The sequence below is a fragment of the Furipterus horrens genome, unplaced genomic scaffold, assembly GCF_987537825.1.
Source record: "Furipterus horrens unplaced genomic scaffold, mFurHor1.1.pri manual_scaffold_5, whole genome shotgun sequence".
NCBI lineage: Eukaryota > Metazoa > Chordata > Mammalia > Chiroptera > Furipteridae > Furipterus > Furipterus horrens.
The window spans coordinates 42260324-42282474 of record NW_028327175.1 but is presented as its reverse complement, the minus strand read 5'-3'; positions in this window follow the sequence as shown (position 1 = coordinate 42282474).

The window sequence follows — 22151 nt, the reverse complement described above, 5'->3', positions numbered from 1 at the left end:
CGTCTCTCGAGACGGACGGCTGCCGACGACGAATCTACTTAGCACGGACCATCTTTCCACCAGAAAAAAAATGTTTCTCTGTGAATACTTTTGTCACTTTTCTCTACCCCGAAGCAGGCTCCTTTGAAACATCTGTTCTTGTATATGCTTTCAAATGCTTGGGTAGAAACATACATTAACTTAACATATTCTAAACTTACATATTTTATAAGAGTTCTGCCTTTTCCTGTCCTGCCTATATATATATATATATTTTAGAATTATAATATTATTTTTAAATGTTCAGCTTAGTCTCTGGTATGTATTGAGTACCCCATCACCATTAATCACCTTTCTTCTTGTTTTTCTCTAGCAATTTACAGAATAAGAAAGTAAAGCTTATAGAGATTAATAATCTCATCGAAGTCGCAGATCTAAAAGTATTGGTCTGAGGAGATGCATTTAGGACTGTGGGAAGCCTACGCTCTGTTTTTTTTCTACCAGACAAAACTGGAAGTTAGTTAATCTATGATATATGATTCAGATAGCCTCCTCACTTCTCTCTCTCTCTCTCTGTCTCTATGTGTCTCTCTCTGTCTCTCTCTCTCTCGTTTTGGTTTTGGTTTTGGTTTTGGTTTGGTTAAGTTTATTGAGCCATATTTAGATGTACCACAGCTTTTTTTATTCATTGACCTATGAGATAACTTCTTCATTGCTCCCAAAGTGTGGCAATTTGTGTGAAGGTTTTTGTGTGGACAGAAGTTTTAACTCACTTGGGTAAATACCAAGGAGCATAAATGCTGAATTGTATGGTAAGAATAATAGTTATATAAGAAAATGTTATGATATCTTACATAATGCTGTATCATTTTTCTTTCCCACCAGCAACGAATGTGAATTCCTGTTGGCTGACATCCTTGCCAACATTTGGTTTTGCCAGTGTTTTGAATTTTAGCCACTCTAATGAGTTTATAGTAGTATCTCATGTTACTTTACTTAAAAATTCCCTAATAATGTATGATGTGAGTATCTTTTCATAGCTTTACTTGCCATCTGTTTCTCTTTGGTGAGATGTCTGTTCAGAGCTTTTCCTCATTTTTGAGTTGTTTGTTTTATTGATGAACTTTAACTGTTTTTTTGTTTTAGTTTTAGTTTGTTTTTTTTTTTTTTTTGTATATTTTGAATACCAATCCTTTATCAGGTGTGTATTTTGCAAATACCTTCTCCAAGTTGATAGTTAGTCTTTTAATTTTTTTTTTTTCTTTGACAATGTCTTCACAGGGCAAAAGTTTTGAATTTTAATGAAGTACAATTTTCAATTTTTCTCTCAAGAATTATGCTTTGGTATTGTAACTAAAAAGTCACCACTAAACCCAAGGTCACCTAGATCTCTTATTATGTCATCTTCTGAGAGTTTTGTAGTTTTGTCATTTATATTTAGGTCTATGATCCATTTTTAGTTAAATTTTGTGAATGGTGTAAGATATGTGTTTAAGTTCCTTTTTTTTTTTTTTTTTGGTAGGTAGATGTTTAGTTCTTATGTACCGTTTGTTGAAGAGACCATCCTTTCTCAATTGAATTGCCTTTGTTCCTTTGTTAAAGCTCAGTTGACAATGTATGGGTCATTTTTTTTTTTGCATTTTATAATTTTTTTATTGATTATACTGTTACAGTTGTCCCAATTTCTTGCCCCTCTGTTCTCCCCTCCCTCCAGTTGTCCCCCTCCTTAGTCCATGCCCATTGGTTGTACATATAGTTCTTCTCAACATCTTCCTGTCTACTCCACTCCCTCCTACTATGCTTCTTAATTCCTGCATCATCTCCCTCCCTTTTCCCCCTCCCTGCTGACCTCCCCCCAATATGTTATGTTCCCTGTACCTACAATTCTTTTTCCCCTCTCGATGCCTACTTAGTTTGCCTTTGTTTCAATTCCCTAGCTTCTGTTGTTGGTTGTTGTGATACAGTTTTCATTTTAGTGTTCATAGTTTTGATCCTCTTTCTCCTAAACAAGTCCCTTTAACATTTCATATAACAGTGGTTTGGATCTAATGAACTCTTTCAGTTTTACTTTGTCCTGGAAACACTTTCTCTGCCCTTCTATTCTGAATGACAGCTTCACTGGATAGAGTAATTGTGGTTGTAGGTTTTTGATTTTCACCACTTTAAATATTTCTTGCCAGTCCCTTCTTGCCTGTAGAGTCTTCTTTGAGAAATCCTCTGATAGTCTAATTGGGACTCCTTTGTACACAATTCTTCTCTTCTCTCTTGCTGCTTTTAAGATTCTCTCTTTATCTTTAATTTTTGACATTTTGATGATAATGTGTCTTGTTGTGGTCCTCCCTGGGTCCAGCCTATCCAGAACTCTCTGTGCTTCCTGGACCTGTAAGTTCATTTCCTTCCCCAAGTTAGGGAAGATCTGTTTCATTATTTTTTCACATTATTTTTCAATTTCTAGTTCTTCTTCACCCTCTGGCAATCCAATAATTTGAATGTTCAATCGCTTATAGCTGTCCCAGAGGTTTCTGAGCCTCTCATCATATTTCTCACTTTTTGTTTCCTCTTTCTGCACTGGTTGACTATGTTCCCTCCCTACATTCCAATTTGTTAATTTGATCCATGGCTTTCCCTTCTTCACCACTTGTCTTGTATGTATTTTTGTTCATTTCAGCAGGATTAGCCTTCATTCCTTCTCTGTCTTGATTCAGTCCCACTGTTAGGTCTGTAAGCTGTCTTATAACTATAGCTCTGAACTGAGCCTTGGAAAGATTTGCTATTTGTTCATCGGTCAAGGTTTTTATTTGTTTTTTTGTTTTTTTTTTTTTTTTGTTAGCTGTGTGATTGGTATTTCAATCATTAATTCTGCCATTCTGACCGTTTTGTTTATCTTTCCTTCTTGGGCGGGACGCTGTCACACCTCCTACGCTATATGGGCGGAGCCCTGTGTGCTCATCACAACCTGGCGACCCTTCTCACCACACTGTGGTGCTTTGCGTGGGGGTGGGGGTGCAAGATGGATGCCTGCTGTTACTCTCCACTGAGGAACAGGGCTGCCTCCCAATGGGGTCTGCCTTCCCAGGCGTTGGAATCGCGAGCCGACGGATCTGGTCTGAAGCTGGGTCCGGCTCCCAGGCACTTCTCTCCTCCCCCCAAATACAGGCGTCTGCTTACCGGTCCCCCTGTTCACTGCTGCGGCCACCGCCTCCAGAATAGTTTGATCTTTCTCAGCCGCAGGTTCGCACTTCCTACCCATTCAGACAAGCACCACTTGTTTCTGACTGCATAAGTTGGACTTCCATGTAGCTTTATTTTCAGGAACTTCTTATTATTTTTAGTTTTGCAGTAGTTGTATTCCTTCTTAGTTGTAGAGGGAGACAGAGCCTGGCAGTCTATGCCTCCATCTTGGCCGGAAGTTCTATGGGTCTATTTTAGATTTCTCTATTGATCTGTTCGTCTATTTTTCCACCAGTACTGTACTATCTTGATTACTGTAGCTTTAAAGTAAGTCTTGAACTTAGGTAATAGTCTTTAGTTTTTTTTTTCTTCCTGTGTAAGTTTTTATACATTGTGTCTTTCAAGGAATGTATCCATCTTATTCAGATTATCAAATTTATAGGCATAGAGTTGTTCATAATATTCTTCTATTACCTTTTAATGCCTATGGAATCAGCAGTGAGAATCCATTTTTCAATTATAATATTATTAATCTTTATTGCCTGTCTTTTCTCTTAGTTAGCCTAGGTAGAGGCTTATCAATTTTACCAATCTTTTCAAATAACGAACTTTGGTTTCATTGAGTTACTTATTAATTTCCTGTTTCAATTTTACTGATTTCTGCTCTTTTTATTATTTTTTTCTGTTTCTGTTGAATTTAATTTGCTCTTGTTTTTCTAGTTTCCTATGGCAGACATTAGATTATTGATTATAGATCTTCTTTTCTACTATGTGCATGCATTGCTATACATTTTCTTCTAAGCACTGCTTTCTCTGAATCCCACATATTATTTTGAAGGGTTCTATTTCAATTTTAATTTACATAAAAATATATTTTTTTAATTTCCCTTGGGACTTCTTTGACTCATGCGTTATTTAAAAGTGTGTTGATTAATCTTCATTATTTGGGAGTTTTTCTGCTCTATCATTTCTAGTTCAATTCCACTGTAATCTGATGGAATATTTTGAATTATTTCTATTCTTCTAAAAATGTTTTGGGGTCTGTTTTGTGGCTCAGGATGTGGTCTATCTTAGAGAATACTCCATGTGAGCTTGAAAAATCAGAGTAAATGAGGACAGGCACATATTCCTTGCTAGATGTGGCTGTGGCAAGTTTGTGAAAGTTCTCTTATTTTTAAACATTTTTTATTGAACTACAATACATGCAATGAAGTTCCCATATTTAAAAGTATAGCTCAATAAACTTTCACAAACTTCTGTCCATGTAACCACTATCCAGGTCAGGAAATAGAACACAACTAGGAATCCACTGGTGACCCCTTAGGTTCACTCTGTACTACTGTGGCTTCTTCAAAATGCTTGTTGAACACAACGTATGGGGGAATATCTCACAAGAGGGAAGATGGTGGAACAAAAAACCACCTCACTGATGCAGTTGATCACAGTGGTATATAGAGTTCATTATCTTCTTCCTCTATAATAAACTCCAGACTCATTTCCCTCTTAGCCAGCATATCTTAACAGGCTAAGCCACTCGCCTTATGACATGACCCCAAATTTTATACCTGAGAATCCTTAATTACCATGCTTGTCAGTCCACTTTTCATATAATACTTATAGGTAAAACTAAGCATGGGGAGTCCATGAGATGATCTACTGGATCTTTGCCTCCTTGTTCTGAAATGGGGTCCCTGTCCTATTATGAAACAGCAAAATTTACCTCCTTTTGATGATCAGAATCAATAACCCCTGCCAATATAGTAGTTCCTTTGTCTATGATCCATCAAAATGAGAAACCTCAATTTACCCAAGTTGCAATGGGGGAGGGGAGTTGGACAGTCAGTATCTGTAGTTTTATGACTAGTAAGATTCTTGTTGGAGTCCATGGTAGAGGCATTACCTCTCTTGGAAAAAAAGAGCTCTAGACCTATGCTCTCCAATATGGAAGTCACTAGCCATATGTGGATATTTGATTTTAAATTAAATTGAAATTCAATTCTTCAGTCACACTAGCCATCTTTCAACTATTCTATAGCTACACGTGTCTAGTGTTATCAGATTGGAAAGTACAGAACATTTCCAACATTGCAGAGAATTGTATTGGACAGTGCTGCCATAAACTCATATCTCATATATTTTGCCATTCCACCAAGGATTTTATTTTTTAATTTACAGTTTTGGCTGAGAAGGGAGACATGTTCAGGGCTTCCAAGAAAAGACCTTGGTGTTTTCTACTCTTTCCCATAGGTCAAACAATAAATGTGAAGATTCTTTTAGTTGCTAAGTATCTCTACACTGATTATGAATTTAGGAAATGGAATAACCAAGTAGATCTATGGATTCAATGAGCCCACTGTAAGGTAGACCTGGGTGAGGATTCTGCTTATCAGGGCACCTCCAGTTACCTCTGTATATGTTTATGAATAGAGAAACGAGTTTTATACTCTGAACTCATAATGCTATCTTGAGTGGAGGTTTAGAGGTCCTAATGCTTTGATCTTTGTAATATATCCTTTTATCTATCAGGGTTTGACAATGATCACATACACATATTTGAAGGGTGTGAAAGTTTTTTCTTCTTATCTCCCCTATTAGATGGATTATAAGTTCCTTGACACCATCTTATGGGTTGTTTGATGCTCACACAGAGCCTGAATACTGATAATGGGTCAATAAATGTTTATTAAAGGAACAACAATACCCTTTGTAGGTTTTCTATATTTATGACTCTATAAATGACTCAGTCATTTTCAAATAACAGTAAGTGGAAGTGATTTTAAAATACACTTATGAAATTTGACATCCCATAACTGTAAGATATTCACCCCCAAATTTAGTCATAATGTGGTTTGTCTGTGCACCATTCAAAACACAATTGGTCCTAAACATCAAGTATTGGCTCAGCCTGTCACCACATATAGGCTTTAATCTCTCTTACTAGAGCCTGATTTTCTGCGAAGAGTGGGAGACATGGCCATCAGCTGCACCCAAGTTGCACAGTTTACAACCTCTACTGCCTGACAGGAGCTGATCCATGCTCACTTTCAACTAGGACAGGTAATTAAACCTCTCAAGCATCAGGATCTGAGGACAGAGGAGTGGACACATGTCAAAATATGGAGTCTCTTTCTGAACCACTAATATGAAAAAGAGGCATTTCTAGAAGAAGGGGAAATCTTGACATGACTAGAAAACAGGTGTCCAAGATCTCCAGTGATAAATGAAAAAAGAAAATAATTGCATTTGTTTCTCTTAACAAAAATCAAATAGCTTAACCATGAAAAGTCATCACCTTTTGGATACTGTATTCTTGTCCCTTCACTTTATGAAAAATTTCATGTTTTCATAAACTGCTTTTAATAAAGGAATTAAAATACTTTCTTTCCTTTTTAAAATATTTTCAAGCAGCAAAGTCACTGTCTCACTAATAATCTAAGGCTGTTGTCTCTTCAAACACTCAGCCATTGCAGTAGTTACAGCTTTTTGACAGCAGGGTTGGGGTGAGATAAACTGACTTCAACATTTTTGTTAAAAATAAAAAGCCCCACAAATCTGGCCCATCATTTTCGCCTGTCAGGAATATAAATAGCTGATGGACTTTACTATGCATAAAGCCAAACAAAGGCTAAAAAGATGTTGTTTAAAGGTGATTAGAATGTGTGTGTTTATGGGATCAAGATGTGGCCACCCTCTGGCTTAGGGTCCATCTGATTTGGTCTGTTTATAAATAGAATTCTGAAGTGAATCAACCTACTTCCTGTTAGTCTCTTTCATTCTCAGGGTGTGTTTTTTTCCCCCACTAAAGTTTGAATCTGATGTCTTTCACTGTTTGGAAGGGAAAAAATGCTGTTCATCATTTATCAAAATGTAAACAGCTGCAATCCACAATGTTCATTCAATTTAAATACTAAGTAAATAAGTGTGAGCAATGACTATATTATAGAAACATGTGGACCTGCGGTTCAAATGTAATAAATTTTACTTCCAATTTAGTTTCCCAAGTTTTCAGATTTTCTTAAGCTACCTTTAGGTTTCCCAATCATGCTAGATTAGTATGGACAACATATTTCATAGAAATAGTTTCTTAACTCACTCCCAACCCATAGCACTAAACCTGTTTGGATTTGAAGGGTTTTTTCCTCTTGAAAGTTCAAAATAATTTGCTTTGAGAGAAAGAGTAAGTGATTTGAAAATGTGTTGTCTTGAAAACCATGGAGCAATTAAAGGCATCATTATGCTTTCCAGATCAGGTGCAAAATGGACAGGAAAAACATGTGCATTTCTCTATAATTCCACCCATATGACACATCCATAATCCATAGTAATTGGGTTCTTAAGATTTCTTGTACTAGTTAGTTACCCATTTCAATGTTCTTGTACTTTGGATCAAACTCTGGCTCATTACAGTGTTTCATAGAATGAAGGTGATTAAGGCCATTAGTAAACACTATTTTTTTGAACCCACTGTGTACCATTTCCAACTCCCATCCTTCAAAAAACGAAGGTGGTCTGCCTTTGCACACTTGAAGGGTGTTTGCAATAAATTGCATTGTGGGAGAGCTTGAATTAAACAATGGCCTTTTAGAACCAAGTCAACATTCAATTCTATTAAAGACTAATTTGAAAATAAACTTCTATTTTTTCTGTTAAAGCATATATAAATATAGAACTAATTTGGAATGACACCTATGCTAACATAAAATATGCTCTGAATAAATATGGTATTTTTCCTCCCAGCTAAGAGTATTTTATTTTTTATTGTCTTTTATTATTTTTGTTATTAAACTTTTTCTCTCTTTATTTTAATCAAAGGCTTTTCTAAGGTTGACTAGGGCAGCTATATAACTACTGGGTCACTATTATTTTTTATTAATTTCCTAGGACACTGCCCATGGCAACTGGTCCAAACCTTCTTTAGTTTTCTCAAGTTCCAATTCTGATACTGTGCCTCTATTCTCAATAGTCCAGGCCAGAAGGAAGTAAGACTTTCTTTTAGCTTATTAATTGTTAGAACACAAGAAACTATATCAAGATATAATAGTGGAAACTGCCTTCTACACAGGGGTGATGAACTTGAAGTCAGATGCATTAACTGCATGAGATTTGGGGGGTCATCATCCTTGAGAGGAGTTACTGCATTCCATACCAAACATAGAAATGGGAGTACTTGTGATTACGAAACTAACAAACTTACCTTTATGTTTTAAATAACTAGAAAACTGGACCAGTTTTCAAATGTTGGACAACAGATCACATAGGACTAGGATGTCTAGGAGGAGGGAAACAAAAAAAGTGCACTCTATGAGAGCCTCACATCACAACCTTGAGAACATTTCCAGACTGAAGAACAGGAAAGGGGAGCTCAATCAGAGTAGTAGTTTCCCCGTGCTGAGGATAAGAGTTTAGAGTTCAGTACAGGGTTAAAATTTTCAAGGCCAAATCCCAGAGAGGGGTGAGTTGCACAGAGGGAGAAAGAGCAGCAGAGATCTACAGAAGGTGAAGTTCAGGTCTTTGTCTGAGTACTGACTTTGAGCATGTATGGAAAGAAAACTACAAAGTCTTAAGGAGAAATCACCAGGAAGAAGTAGAAGCAATAATCTTCACAGCTTACACAACCTGGAAGTAGTTTGTTTTCCCAACACCCAGAGACTAAAGATGTCCTAACACAGAGGACAGAAAGGTATTGCCTCAGTAGTGAGAGATAATTAGTCTGTTCTGGACCCACCCTAACAAAGCTCAAAACCAAGGATCACACTTGTTCCAAGTAACATAACTTCATCTCAGAACAAAACCCCAAAATATTTAACAAAATACACAAAATTTATATTTATTTATTTTTAAAAATATTTTTATATTTTTATTTTTAGAGAGAGGGAGAGAGAAAGAGAATGGGAGAAACATCAATGTGTGGTTGCCTCCTGCACACCCCCAACTGGGGACCTGGCCCGCAATCCAGGCATGTGCTCTGACCGAGAATTGAACCAGTGACACTTTGGTTCACAGGCTGGCACTCAATCCACTGAGCCAGGGAAAAATACACAATTTTTAAAAAAAAGATAACATATACTATCCAACAATGTAAAATTACAACAATTATAAAAATACTTCGCTTGCTCAGGAAGGAAGAAGAGTATGAGAATGTTGGGAAAAGACATGTTAGACATAAAAAAGACCCAAGTCAAACCTGCAGATGGAAAATATACCATCTGAGATTTTAAAAATTTACTGAATAGGGTTAAGAATAGATTTTCCAGAAGCAAGATTACTAGGTGTGGATATAACAATAGAAACTACCCCATATGTAATTCAAATGGAAGAAAAGTTAACAGAATATCACTGAGCTGTGGATGACATCAAGTGACCTCCCAGAAGGAGAGGAGGATGGAGGTGCAGAAAAAGTATTTGAAAACATAATGGCTGTTAATTTTCCAAATTTGATATAATCTGTAGACCACAGATCCAAGAAGAACCACAAATTCTAAGCAGAAGGAACATTCTGGAAAGCACACATAGGCATATCACAATAAATTGCAGAAAAATTAATAAAAAGGAAATTTTAAAAGCAGCCAGGGGAAAATAAGACGTATTGCAGAAGATCAAAAATGAGAATAACAGCAGACTTCCAGAGCAGAAGAAACAGTGCAGACCAGAAGAGAGTGGGGCAACACCTTTAAAAAGAAAAAGTCTCACACATAGAAGCCTTTTATCCTAAGCCTTCCTTTCTGACCTAAGGCAGCATGAAAATATGATGTTTCTAATACAAATTGCCAATAGGTGGGGCACGAAAAAAGAAAATCACACTAAGGATGGCAGAGTAGAAAGATAGATAGAGCCTGGTTTGATACATTTTTGAGTTGCCAAATCAATCTTAAAACCCTTTCATTCTGGATTATATATTAAGTATATAAAAACATACTTATATTTAAAGCCATAGGTCATCAACTTCCTGTTACATGTGTCCAAAGACTAGTCTTAAAGCTTTATTCTTCACTAGGGAGATAAAGATAATTTAGCATAAATTCCCCCACCTGCGCTACTCTGTCTCTCTCATGATCCCCTAGTACACAGCTTTGCCTATAATCTTAAAGGAAAAAGAATCCCGTCTCTTACCAATGCAAAGATCTCTATTTGGGCTCCATTTTCTTCCTGTTTTCTCCAGGAACTTGCATCTTTTAGCTCCCCCCCCCGCCCCCAATCCTGCCCCCAACTATTTTCTTCCCACTGCTTTTATTACTGTTTTTTCTTTGCTGAATTCAGTTGACTACTCACAAAGTAGAATTTATCTTTTTCTCTTTGATATCTCAAATTAGTGGTCAATGCTTGTTGTTCTATATCTTCATCCATCAATTTGTTCCTCACCCTGCAATATTCTATTTCTTCCCTTTCTCCTAATTTCTCATAAAAACCTCCAAATACTTGCTTGCCTTGTTTGACATTTCCTCAGTATGTATTCTCCTTGACTTCCACAGTATATAAATTTTCATCTAAAAAACATTTCAATATGGATTATTATGACATTATATTATTTTTAATCTTCTCCTAGTCTCTAATTGCTTTTTATTGTTGTCAAGAACGTAACATTTTCCTATAACTTGGCTATGGATATTCCTCAACATTCAATTCCTGACATTCGGCTCTTTCTTCTTTCCTTTAAAACATATATCCCTCATGGTTGTAATAATTATGCAAATGCAGATAATTTCCAAATATATATCTCTAGCCCTCTAACTTCTGACAAATTCTCATTGTCATATGTCCAATTGCATTTTAGATAATTATGTCTATCCAATATATCTAAAAGCCACATCATTCTTACTCCCAATCCAGCTCCTTCATTATTTTGCTATACCGATTGAAGATACTACTCCTGTACCAATCACCCAGCTTGAAATTTTAAATCTACCTCCAAATATTCATTTTCTATCCTTCATTTAAAAGCATTCATAAATCATGATTAAATCTTGTTTTATACAATGTCACTTTATTTATCATCTTCCACTTATAAAAATGTATTAGCTGTAGTTTTCTTAGCCTCAAATCCCTCTCACCCTAAAAAGTTTGCATTTATACCCAACCAGAAACAAACTGATGAAGCATTCTTTTCACCAGATCACATTTCAAGTGGTTTCCCATTATCTGCTGTATTTCTGAATCATAAAGCATCTTTTAAAGAGTTAAAACCTGGTACCATAGGAAATCGTTAGAACTCCCCTATTGCAGAGGCATCAGGTTATTAAGTATTGTGTATATAATACCTGCAGGCACCCAAGAGATAGTTGCAATTAATTACAAGTTTGACTGGACTATTAGCCATGGATAATAAAGGTGGAACTTGGTTTTCTCAACTCTGTGTAGTTATTCAAGAAATAAGGTTTCTTGCTTCCTGGCAGGTATAATATCAATAGACTTGATATCCTTACCTTCTATGCAGAATTCTGCTAAATCAGGCTCTATCCATCTGAACCACACTGACGTTTCAAAGCCCATGTCCAGCCACAACTCATCTTTTGCCACTTTCAGTTGTGTTTTGATCCCCTATTTATTCCTAATATAATAAGTATAAAATCTAATTTTCTTCATTTTGTCTCCATTTGCCATGATACGGTCTCCATAGGTCATACAAGCTACTAAAAAATAATAAAGAACAGTTTTAATTGTGCATATATAAAAATTTAGTCTTAATTAACAAAATATTAACCTAAACCCTTTGTTCAGTTATGTCAGTTGCAGTCTAAAATGATGAGAAATATGCCAATGTGTCTAAAATGGAAATATTTGCAAAGCATTTTTTTTTTCTACTGAGACAAAGGTCTCAGCCGTTGACTAGACCAAATAAAAGAGGCAAGTCCCCTATGTTGCATTGTCAAGGATGGAAAGGACTGCTTCAGTGTTTTCTAAATTTGTAGTCAAGAAAATAATCATGGCCTCTGATCCCAGGGGTTATTCAGATTTTACTGATGTGGTTTCTATTTTCCAGACCATGGTTTTGCATTTTGTAGATAATAACAATTTTATACTAGTACATGATTTTATTTATAGGACTATTTCCGTGCTTGGAAGTTGGTTTATAGGGGGTAGGAACTGATCTTTATTTCAAGGATAGGCAGTTTAGAATAATGGGAATAATGGGTTGGGGAGTCTTGGCTTTTCCTCAGAACTCTGTAAGCAATCACCATTGTGATGTAGGCCAATGATTTTTCAATATGCACAGAATCACTTGTGATGTTTGTTAAAAGGCAGATTGCAGGACTTCGTTTCTAGAAATTTATTGTTAGTAGCTCTAGAATAGGGACCAGAAATCTGCAAATTAAGCAAGTTCCCCAGTAACTGAGACCAGTATTCTCTATACTTTGAGCATCAGTGCCTTTGGCAAGTCAACCCTTCAGCGCTTCAATTTTCACATCTGTAAAATGAGGGCACTGGATTAGATGACAATTGGGGATATTGTCATCTCTGAACATTTTTTGACTCAGTTAAAGTGGTTTCTATTTCTAGAAATAAAGTCTTGGTCAATTCAACATACATGGCATTCGAGTGACTTAACTTCTCTTTTTCTTTCATTAGTATACAGCCTTCAGTTACTTATATCTTTTTATTTCTACACCATCATTTATATAACCATATAACCTCAAAGGTATCCTTTCAAGACTAATCCCAATAGGTGCCCATCACAAAACTTGGAAGCAGAAAGAGGCAGTAAAGACTATCAAATATGGCTACCACCCCACAATAATATCCCAAATAGATGGTCATTCAGCCTGTACTTGTTTACTTCCATTATCTTGAAACATGGAGGCATCTTTCTTCTCTTAAATGAAAATGTTTCTCATTGGGGGTTTTATCCTTATGTCCTGGTTCTGGTCTATGGTTCTACATGAAATGAATATAATTCCTCACCCACATGACAACCATTGAATACAGTCTTTGTTGCATACTCAGTTTCAACTCTTCTTAAACACTGTTTATGTTTAGTTGGCCTTCAGTGGATCTCTGCTAAAATGTGTGTCTAGCTGTGGGCTGGGCAGTGCCTTTTATAGCAGGACCATGTAAAACTAAGGGAAGGGGAAAACATTTGAAGTTCATATCATAGAAAAAGGGAATATTTCCCTAATATATTGTTCCGGGTTAAAGTTATGTGTTTACTCAAATCCACGTACTTGCTTGCTTCTCTACTGGACTAGCCCTGGCAAAAGCTTGTATTATTCCTAAGGTTATATAGGTAGGTCTTTACTGCATTCACCATCTCTGCAGACCAAAGGCCTTGATATAGCTGCCGTTTCAGGTTTTCCTTGAGCTACCGTACTTCTTTGGAGTTTAGAAAGTTATTTGTCTTACTTTGGCCAATAAAACATAAGCTGAAGTAATGTGTTGTATTTCCTGGTGAAAGCCTTTAATAACGTGAGTGCTTCACCATTTCCTCCCTGTATAGATTTGTGATGCTTCAGATGGTAGAGGCTCTGTCATCCTGTTAACCCAAGTAAGATAGTATGAAAAAGAGCCCTGGAAACCCAAATAGACATGTAGTATGCGTGAGAAATAAACCCTGTTGTTTTAAACCACTCATGTTTTTATTTTTGTTTTCTACCACTGCACAATTATATCCATCTTCATTGTTACAATCCTAATGGCATTATATGTATTTAATTAGTCATGAAGTTTATTAAATGGAAATCCAAATTTGAATTTACCTACATATCCTTGTCAGTCTATTTATAAAAATTAATTTGCTAAATGAAAAAAACGTATGGTCATACCATGTTCCTGAATAAGAGTTACAAAAACACAATTTCTATGTGCAGATCAGTAACAGCATTCCATAGGCTGAGATACAAGCACACCAAGGTTCATTCCTGGTACTAAATCAATACTTAATATTTTTTGAATAACTATGATTCATAAAAGGGAGATGAAGTTATTAAAGGGCAAAATGCTGAACAGAAGTAGCTAAATAAATATTTCAATGATTTGACAACAGCTTAACAAGTAATTTCACTAAATTTTGTACCCATTGAGCAAGGTGCTGGATGGATAAAAGAAAGAAAGAAAAAAAAGCCTTTGTGCTTTAGTCTTTGGATAAGGGAGATACTAAAGCGATTATGACAGTAGACATATGCCCCAAGTCCTCAGGGAACACAAGGGGAGTACATGTTATGCTACCTAAATTTATGCATCATGGCGAAAACCCATTTTCGGTTCACACCCCATCAGAAGTTTGCACTTTTGATTAACAAGAACAAAATTTAATCCAGAACACATAAGGGCAGAACCCAAGAGAAACCAGCTAGAGAACACAAACACAGTGTACTCGGATTAAAGAGCCAGAGAAGGGAAGGCTTCCCTCGGTAAAGACAAGAAGCCACACCTCAGTAAAAAGTTGTTAAAGAAAGGCATTTCACACTGCTTGGGGGAAAAAAGAAATAAGTCCCTCTGGACAAAATAAAGATTAGGTGTATTTTGGGTTTTGTTTGTATGTGTATGTTTGATATTTTCCCTGAAACTTGAAAGGTTAAACTCCTTTAAATGTTAATTAATGACCTTGATAAGTGAAGACTTAAACATATTCTTTGTGAATAATCTTATACTTGATTCAGTGTAATAACAGTAACAACAAATAGGGGTTTCTGCATCAAAAGAGAATAACAGCTAAAGCCCAAATTCCCAAGTCACAACTCCTAGAAATTTTCTAAATCCTCAGTCATCCCCAAATAATAATAGTGAATAAGCTTGCTGCCCATTCTCTCTGTTACAGCATTCTTAATGACAAGCCCAGGTCCAGTTAACAAAATTTTACTAATAAAAGAAATAGAAGCAGATACAAAAAAGTGAAAAGATATACTATGTTCAGGGATAGGAAGAATTAACATCATTAAAATGTCCACACCACCCAAAGCACTCTATAAATTCAGTGCTGTTCCCAGTAAGATACCAATGGCATATATCACAAAGTGAGAACAAATATTCCAAAAATTTATCTGGAACTACAAAATATTTTGAATAGCCACAGCAATCTTGAGAAAGAAGAACAAAGTTAGAGGAATCATGATACCTGATATCAGACTATATTACAAGGCCATAGTAATCAAAACAACATGGTACTAGCACAAAAACAGACATATGGATCAACAGAACAGAATATAAACCAAGGAAGTAAACACACACCTATATGGTCAATTAATATTTGACAAAAAAGGCAAGAACATACAATGGGGTAAAGACAGTCTATTCAGTAAATGGTGTTGGGCAAATTGGACAAATCTGTACACAAAAATTAACCTATACTACTTTCTTACACCATATATAAGAATAAACTAAAAATGGATCAAAGACTTAAATGTAAGACTCAAAATCTTAAAACTCCCAGGAGAAAACAGAAAGTAAAATCTCAGACATTTCATATAGCAACATATTTTTATATGTATATCTCCTCAGGCAAGTGAAACAAAAGAAAAAGTAAACAAATGGGACTACATCAAACTGAAAAGATTTTGCACAACAAAGAAAACCATCAACAGAATAAAAAGACAACACACAGAATTGAAGGACATATTTTCCAATGATACATATAATTAAGGGGTTAATGTCCAAAATGTATAAAGAAGTTATACAACTCGACACCAAAAAAAGTTAAAAATTGGCAAAGGACCAGAATCAATACTTCTCTAAAGAGGACATACAGATCGTCAATAGACATATGAAAAGGTGCTCAATGTCACTAATCATAAGAGAAATGCAATTTAAAACCACAATGAGATATTGTCTCACACATGTCATAATGGCTCTCATCAATAAGTCCACAAACAAGTGTTGGTGAGGATGTGGAGAAAAGGGAACCCTAGTGCACTGTTGGTGGAAATGCAGACTGGTGCGACCACTATGGAAAACAGTATGGAGTTACCTCAAAAAGTTAAAAAGGAACTGTCTTATGACCCAGCAATTTCACTGCTGGGAATATATCTGAAGAACCCCTAAACACTAATTTGAAAGAATATATATACCTCTATGTTCATTGCAGCATTATTTACCATAGCCAAGATTTGGAAGCAGTCCAAGTGCCCATCAGTAGATAAGTGGATAAAAAAGCTGTGGTGCATTTACAGAATGGAACACTACTCAGCCACAAAAAGGAAGTAAATCTTATCTTTTGCAACAGCATCAGTGAACCTGAAGAGTATTATGCTAAGAGAAATAAGCCATCAGAGAAAGACAAATACCATATAATTTCACTTACATGTGGAATCTAATGAAGAAAATAAACCAACAAACAAGATAGAAACAGACTGAGAGATACAGAGAAGGAACTGACAACTGTCAGAGAGGACTGGGTTGAGGGGGCTCTGGGTGAAAAGGTGAAGAGATTAAGCAAAAACCCCCAAAATTCATAGACACAGGGAACAGTATAATGATTACCAGAGGGAAAGTGAGGGTGGGGTAGGTAGGAGATGGTAAAGGGGAATAAATATTGACAGAAGGAGACCTGACCTGGTTATTAAACACACAATACAATATACAGATGATGTGTTATAGAATTTTACACCTGAAACCTATATAATCTTATTAACCAATGCCACCCCAATACATTGAACTAAGAAAAACCCCACCAAATTTATTTCACCTCTACTTATACAACACCCTTCCCACCCACTGCTCAGCTCCTCCTCCATGCCATCCCTTTCCTTTGCACTAAAGAAGATCTATTCTATGTCTTTAGGACTACTGTTCAGTTACCAGCCATACCACTGACGTATAATGAAGAGAGGAGAGAAAGAATAAATTGGACAGATGAATGTTGATAGATGGAAAGTCAAGTCAATTGAGAACAATAAAAATTCAAACTCTGTCCTCAAGAAGTTTACGATCCAGCAGGAGCCACGTATGTAGATGAGTATATTATGTAACTGCTTCAGTGCATACATACACAACGCATATTCGCGTATTCAATATTGGTAAAGGCACACCTGAGTCTGCCAGGGGAAGATGGAGAAAGCTTTAAAGAAGCGCTTGAAATGAAATTGAAAGACGAAGGAGAAATTTCCTGAGCAAGACAGGGGAGGCATTCTAGGCAGAATAGATGTGTTGGAAAGTATGACATATTTAAGAACCTATAAGGAGGGCTGGAGGAAGAGAGGAGGGAGATGGAGCTTGAAAAGTAAGCAGCAACCACTTACTTCATGAGGGACCAGGAAGGAAAAGTCATAACCGTGGTAAAAACTATAGAAGAAAAACTAAAAAAGTATTCATGTTCATCAGAAAGGTAAGGCATGCTTCATTTTTTTCTTTTAAAAGAGTCTGTTTTACTGTTTATATTTAAAATTTTTTAATTAGGCTTGAATGTGTTCTGAGTACTAAGTAGTGACTAGATAAAAAAGAATATGTAAAATAAGGGTAAGATATAAATAATGACAATACAAATGATGCTCCTTGTCTTGGTTTAAGGAAAAGAAAGTTCTTATCATCTGGAAAGCCCCTCCTAGGACCATGCCCTTGCCTTCCTGCTCAGAAATCACCATGAAAGAGCTGAGCCCAGGCTAAGCCCACCTTCTCTCCACTGGCTCCCTGTCCCCTGTGGATATTTAACTGACTCTTCCCTTCCCATCCTAATCTCATTCCCTGAGCATAAAAAGAAATGTTTTTTTTTTTTTTAAAAACAAATAACAAAACAACAACAACAACAAAACAGGAATGTTGTATTCTAACATCTTTATTTTATACCAGAAAGCTGAGGCACAGGCAAGTAAGATCTTGTTAACTAGTGGTAAATGTAAAACTAGTACCCAGAGTTCCAAATTCCAATTTTGGTTTGAGTCAGAAAACCAACCTAGATTTTACTATCCTACCTTGTATGACACCCTCACTTCCTCAGAAGTTTGTAGTTTGAATCGTAGAGACTCAGGTTAAAAGGCCAGAAGCAGATGATGGAGAGAAAAGCACCATAAATTGCTACCCCTGTATTTGTGTACCTTTAGGAGAATTATCATAAAAAATTACATTTCCTCCATCACTGCTGTGATATTTATTTTGAGAGCTTGAGGGTATATAGTTCCCTCGTGTTTTTCTTTTCTTCTTCTTTTTTTTTTTTTAATTTTATTATTTTTATTATTATTTTGGTTTTTCAATTAGAGTTGTCCCCTTTTCCCCCAATTTCTCTCCCCCACCCAACCCACCCCCTCTCCCGCAATCATATCCCTCCCCGTTGTCCATGTCCATGAGTCTTTTATATGGGTTCTTTGACTAAACCCTTCCCTTACTTATCCCCCTTCTCTCCCTCCCCCCTCCCCCCTATTGACTGCTATTCTGCTCTTTGTTCTATTTAGTTCCTTTGTTTGTGTTGTTCTTTAGTTTCCTGTATTAGGTGATATCATATGGTATTTTTCTTTCTTTGCCTGGCTTATTTCACTAAGCAAAATTCTTTCTAGTTCCATCCATGTTGTTGCAAATGGCAGGAGTTCCTTCTTTCTTTCTGCTGCATAGTATTCCATTGTGTAGATGTACCACAGTTTTTTGATCCACTCATCTACAGATGGGCACTTAGGTTGTTTCCAGCACTTGGCTATTGTAAACAGGGCTGCTATGAACATAGGGGTGCATAAGTTCTTTTGAATTAGGGTTTCAGGATTCTTCGGGTATAATCCTAGTAGTGGAGTCGCTGGTTCAAAAGGCAGTTCCATTTTTAATCTTTTGAGGTAATTCCATACTGTTTTCCATAGTGGCTGCACCAGTCTGCATTCCCACCAACAGTGCATTAGGGTTCCCATTTCTCCACATCCTCGCCAGCACTTGTTGCTTGTTGATTTGTTGATGATGGCCATTCTGACTGGTGTAAAATGGTATCTCATTGTGGTTTTTATTTGCATCTCCCTGATGGCTAATGATGTTGAACATTTTTTCATGTGTCTATGAACCTTTTGTATGTCCTCTTCGGAGAAGTGTTTGTTCAGGTCCTTTGCCCATTTTTCAATTGGGTTGTTTGTTTTCTTGATGTTGAGTCGTATCAGCTCTTTATATATTTTGGAAATCAGTCCCCTGTCTGTGATGTCATTGGCAAATATGTTTTCCCATATGGTTGGTTTCCTTTTCATCTTGCTGATGTTTTCTTTTGATGAGCAGAAACTCTTTAGTTTGAGGTAATCCCATTTATTTTTTTCCTTTATTTCTCTTGCTTTAGGAGATGTATCCGTGAAGAAATTGTTACGTGAGATATCTGATATTTTCTTGCCTATGTTTTCCTCTAGGACTTTTATGGTATCATGGCTTACATTTAAGTCTTTGATCCATCTTGAGTTTATTCTCGTGTGTGGTGTAAGTTGGTGGTCTAGTTTCATTTTTTTGCAGGTCCCTATCCAGTTCTCCCAGCACCATTTGTTAAAGAGGCTCTTCTCACTCCATTTTATGTTCCTTCCTCCTTTATCAAAGATTAGTTGACCATAGAGGCCTGGGTTTATTTCTGGACTCTCTATTCTGTTCCACTGATCTATATGTCTGTTCTTATGCCAGTACCAGACTGTTTTGATTACAGTGGCTTTGTAGTATTGTTTGATATCTGGTGTTGTGATTCCTCCTGCTGTGTTCTTCTGTCTCAAGATTGCTTTTGCTATTCGGGGTCTTTTTTGGTTCCATATGAATTTATGGAGTATTCGTTCTAGGTCTGTGAAATATGTCATTGGTATTTTAATAGGGATTGCATTGAATCTGTAAATTGCTTTGGGTAGTATGGCCATTTTGATGATGTTGATTCTTCCCATCTAAGAACATGGTATTTGCTTCCATTTATTTGTATCTTCCTTAATTTCTTTCTTCGATGTTATGTAATTTTCAGAGTACAGGTCTTTTATCTCTTTGGTTAAGTTTACTCCTAGGTACTTTATTTTTCTTGTTGCTATAGTAAATGGTATTTTCTTTTTTGTCTCTGTCTCTGCTATTTTATTGTTGGTGTACAGAAATGCCTTAGATTTCTGTATATTTATTTTGTACCCTGCGATTTTGCCAAATTCACTTATTATATTGAGTAGTCTTTTAGTGGAGTTTATAGAATTTTCTAGGTATACTATCATGTCATCTGCATATAATGAAAGTTTTACTTCCTCTTTCCCAATTTGGATGCCTTTTATTTCTTTTTCTTGTCTGATTGCTGTGGCTAGGACTTCCAACACTATGTTGAATAGGAGTGGAGAGAGTGGACAACCTTGTCTAGTTCCTGAATTCAGGGGGAATGCTTTTAGTTTTTGTCCATTGAGTATGATGTTGGCCTCAGGCTTCTCATATATAGCCTTACTTATGTTAAGGTATGCTCCTTCTATTCCCATTTTGTTGAGTGTTTTCATCATAAATGGGTATTGTACTTTATCAAATGCTTTTTCTGCATCTATTGATATGATCATGTGATTTTTGTCTTTCATTTTGTTTAGGTGATGTATTATATTTATTGATTTGTGAATATTAAACCATCCTTGCATCCCTGGAATGAAGCCCACTTGATCATGATGTATGATTTTTTTGATGTATTGTTGGATCCTGTTTGCCAATATTGTATTGAGGATTTTAGCATCTATTTTCATCAGTGATATTGGCCTGTAGTTTTCTTTCTTTGTTGTTTCTTGACCTGGTTTGGGGATTAGAACAATACTGGCTTCATAGAAGGAGTTTGGGATTTTCCCCTCTTCTTGGATTTTTCGGAACAGTTTGAGGAGGATAGGAGTTAGTTATTCCCTAAATGTTTTGTAGAATTCACCTGTGAAGCCATCCAGTCCAGGGCTTTTGTGTGCAGGGAGATTTTTGATTGCTGTTTCAATTTCCTTCTTTATTATTGGTCTGTTGAGACTTTCCACTTCTTCTTGATTCAGTTTTGGAAGGTTGTATGTTTCTAGAAATTTGTCCATTTGTTCTAGATTGTCAAATTTCTTGCCATACAGTTGTCTGTAGTAATTTCTAACTATCATTTGTATTTCTGTGATATCAGTCATGATTTCTCCTCTTTCATTTCTCATTATGTTTATTTGGGTCCTCTCTCTTTTTTTCTTGATGCACCTGGCTAAAGGCTTGTTGATTTTGCTTATCTTTTCAAAGAACCAGTTCCTACTCTGGTTGATCTTTTGAATTGTTGTTTAGTCTCTATGTCATTCAATTCTGTTCTGATCTTAATGATTTCCTTCCTTCTACTCACTCTTGGCTTTGTTTGTTATTGTTTTAGTTCTTGTAGCTGTAGGGTTAAATTTTTTATTTGAGATTCTTCTATCTTTTTCAGTAGGCATGTATTGCTATGAACTTTCCTCTCAGGACTGCTTTTACTGTGTCCCATAGGTTTGGGACTGTTGTATGTTCATTATCATTAGTTTCCAGAAACTTCTTGATTTCTTCCTTGATGTCACTGTTAACTCATTCATTATTTAGTGTCATGCTATTCATTTTCCATGAGTTTGAATGTCTTTGAGTTTTTCCTTGAGGTTGGTTTCTGGTTTCGAGGTATTGTGATCTGAGAAGATCTTGATACAATTTCAATTTTCTTGAAATTGTTGAGGCTTGTTTTGTGTCATACCATATGGTTTATCTTTGAAACCATTCTATGTGCACTTGAAAAGAATGTATATTCTGCTTCTTTGGGGTGAAAAGTTCTATATATATCAATTAAATCCATTTGATCTAGAGTGTTGTTCAATGCCTCAATATCCTTGGTGTTTTTTTTGCTTTGAAGACCTGTCCATTGTTGATATGGGGTGTTAAAGTCCCCTACTCTGAGTGTGTTGCTGTTGATATCCTTCTTGTAGTCTTCCAATATTTTCCTTTATATTTGGGTGCTCCTATGTTGGGTGCATATATGTTTACCAGGGTTATATCTTCTTGATGGATTGTTCCCTTGAGTATTATGAAATGTCCTTCTTTGTCTCTTTTTTATGGCCTTTGCTCTGATATAATTATTTCTACCCCAGCTTTTTTTTTCATGTCCATGCACTTGGAATACTTTTCTCCATCCCTTCACTTTCAGTCTGTGTAAGTCTTTTGTTTTGAGG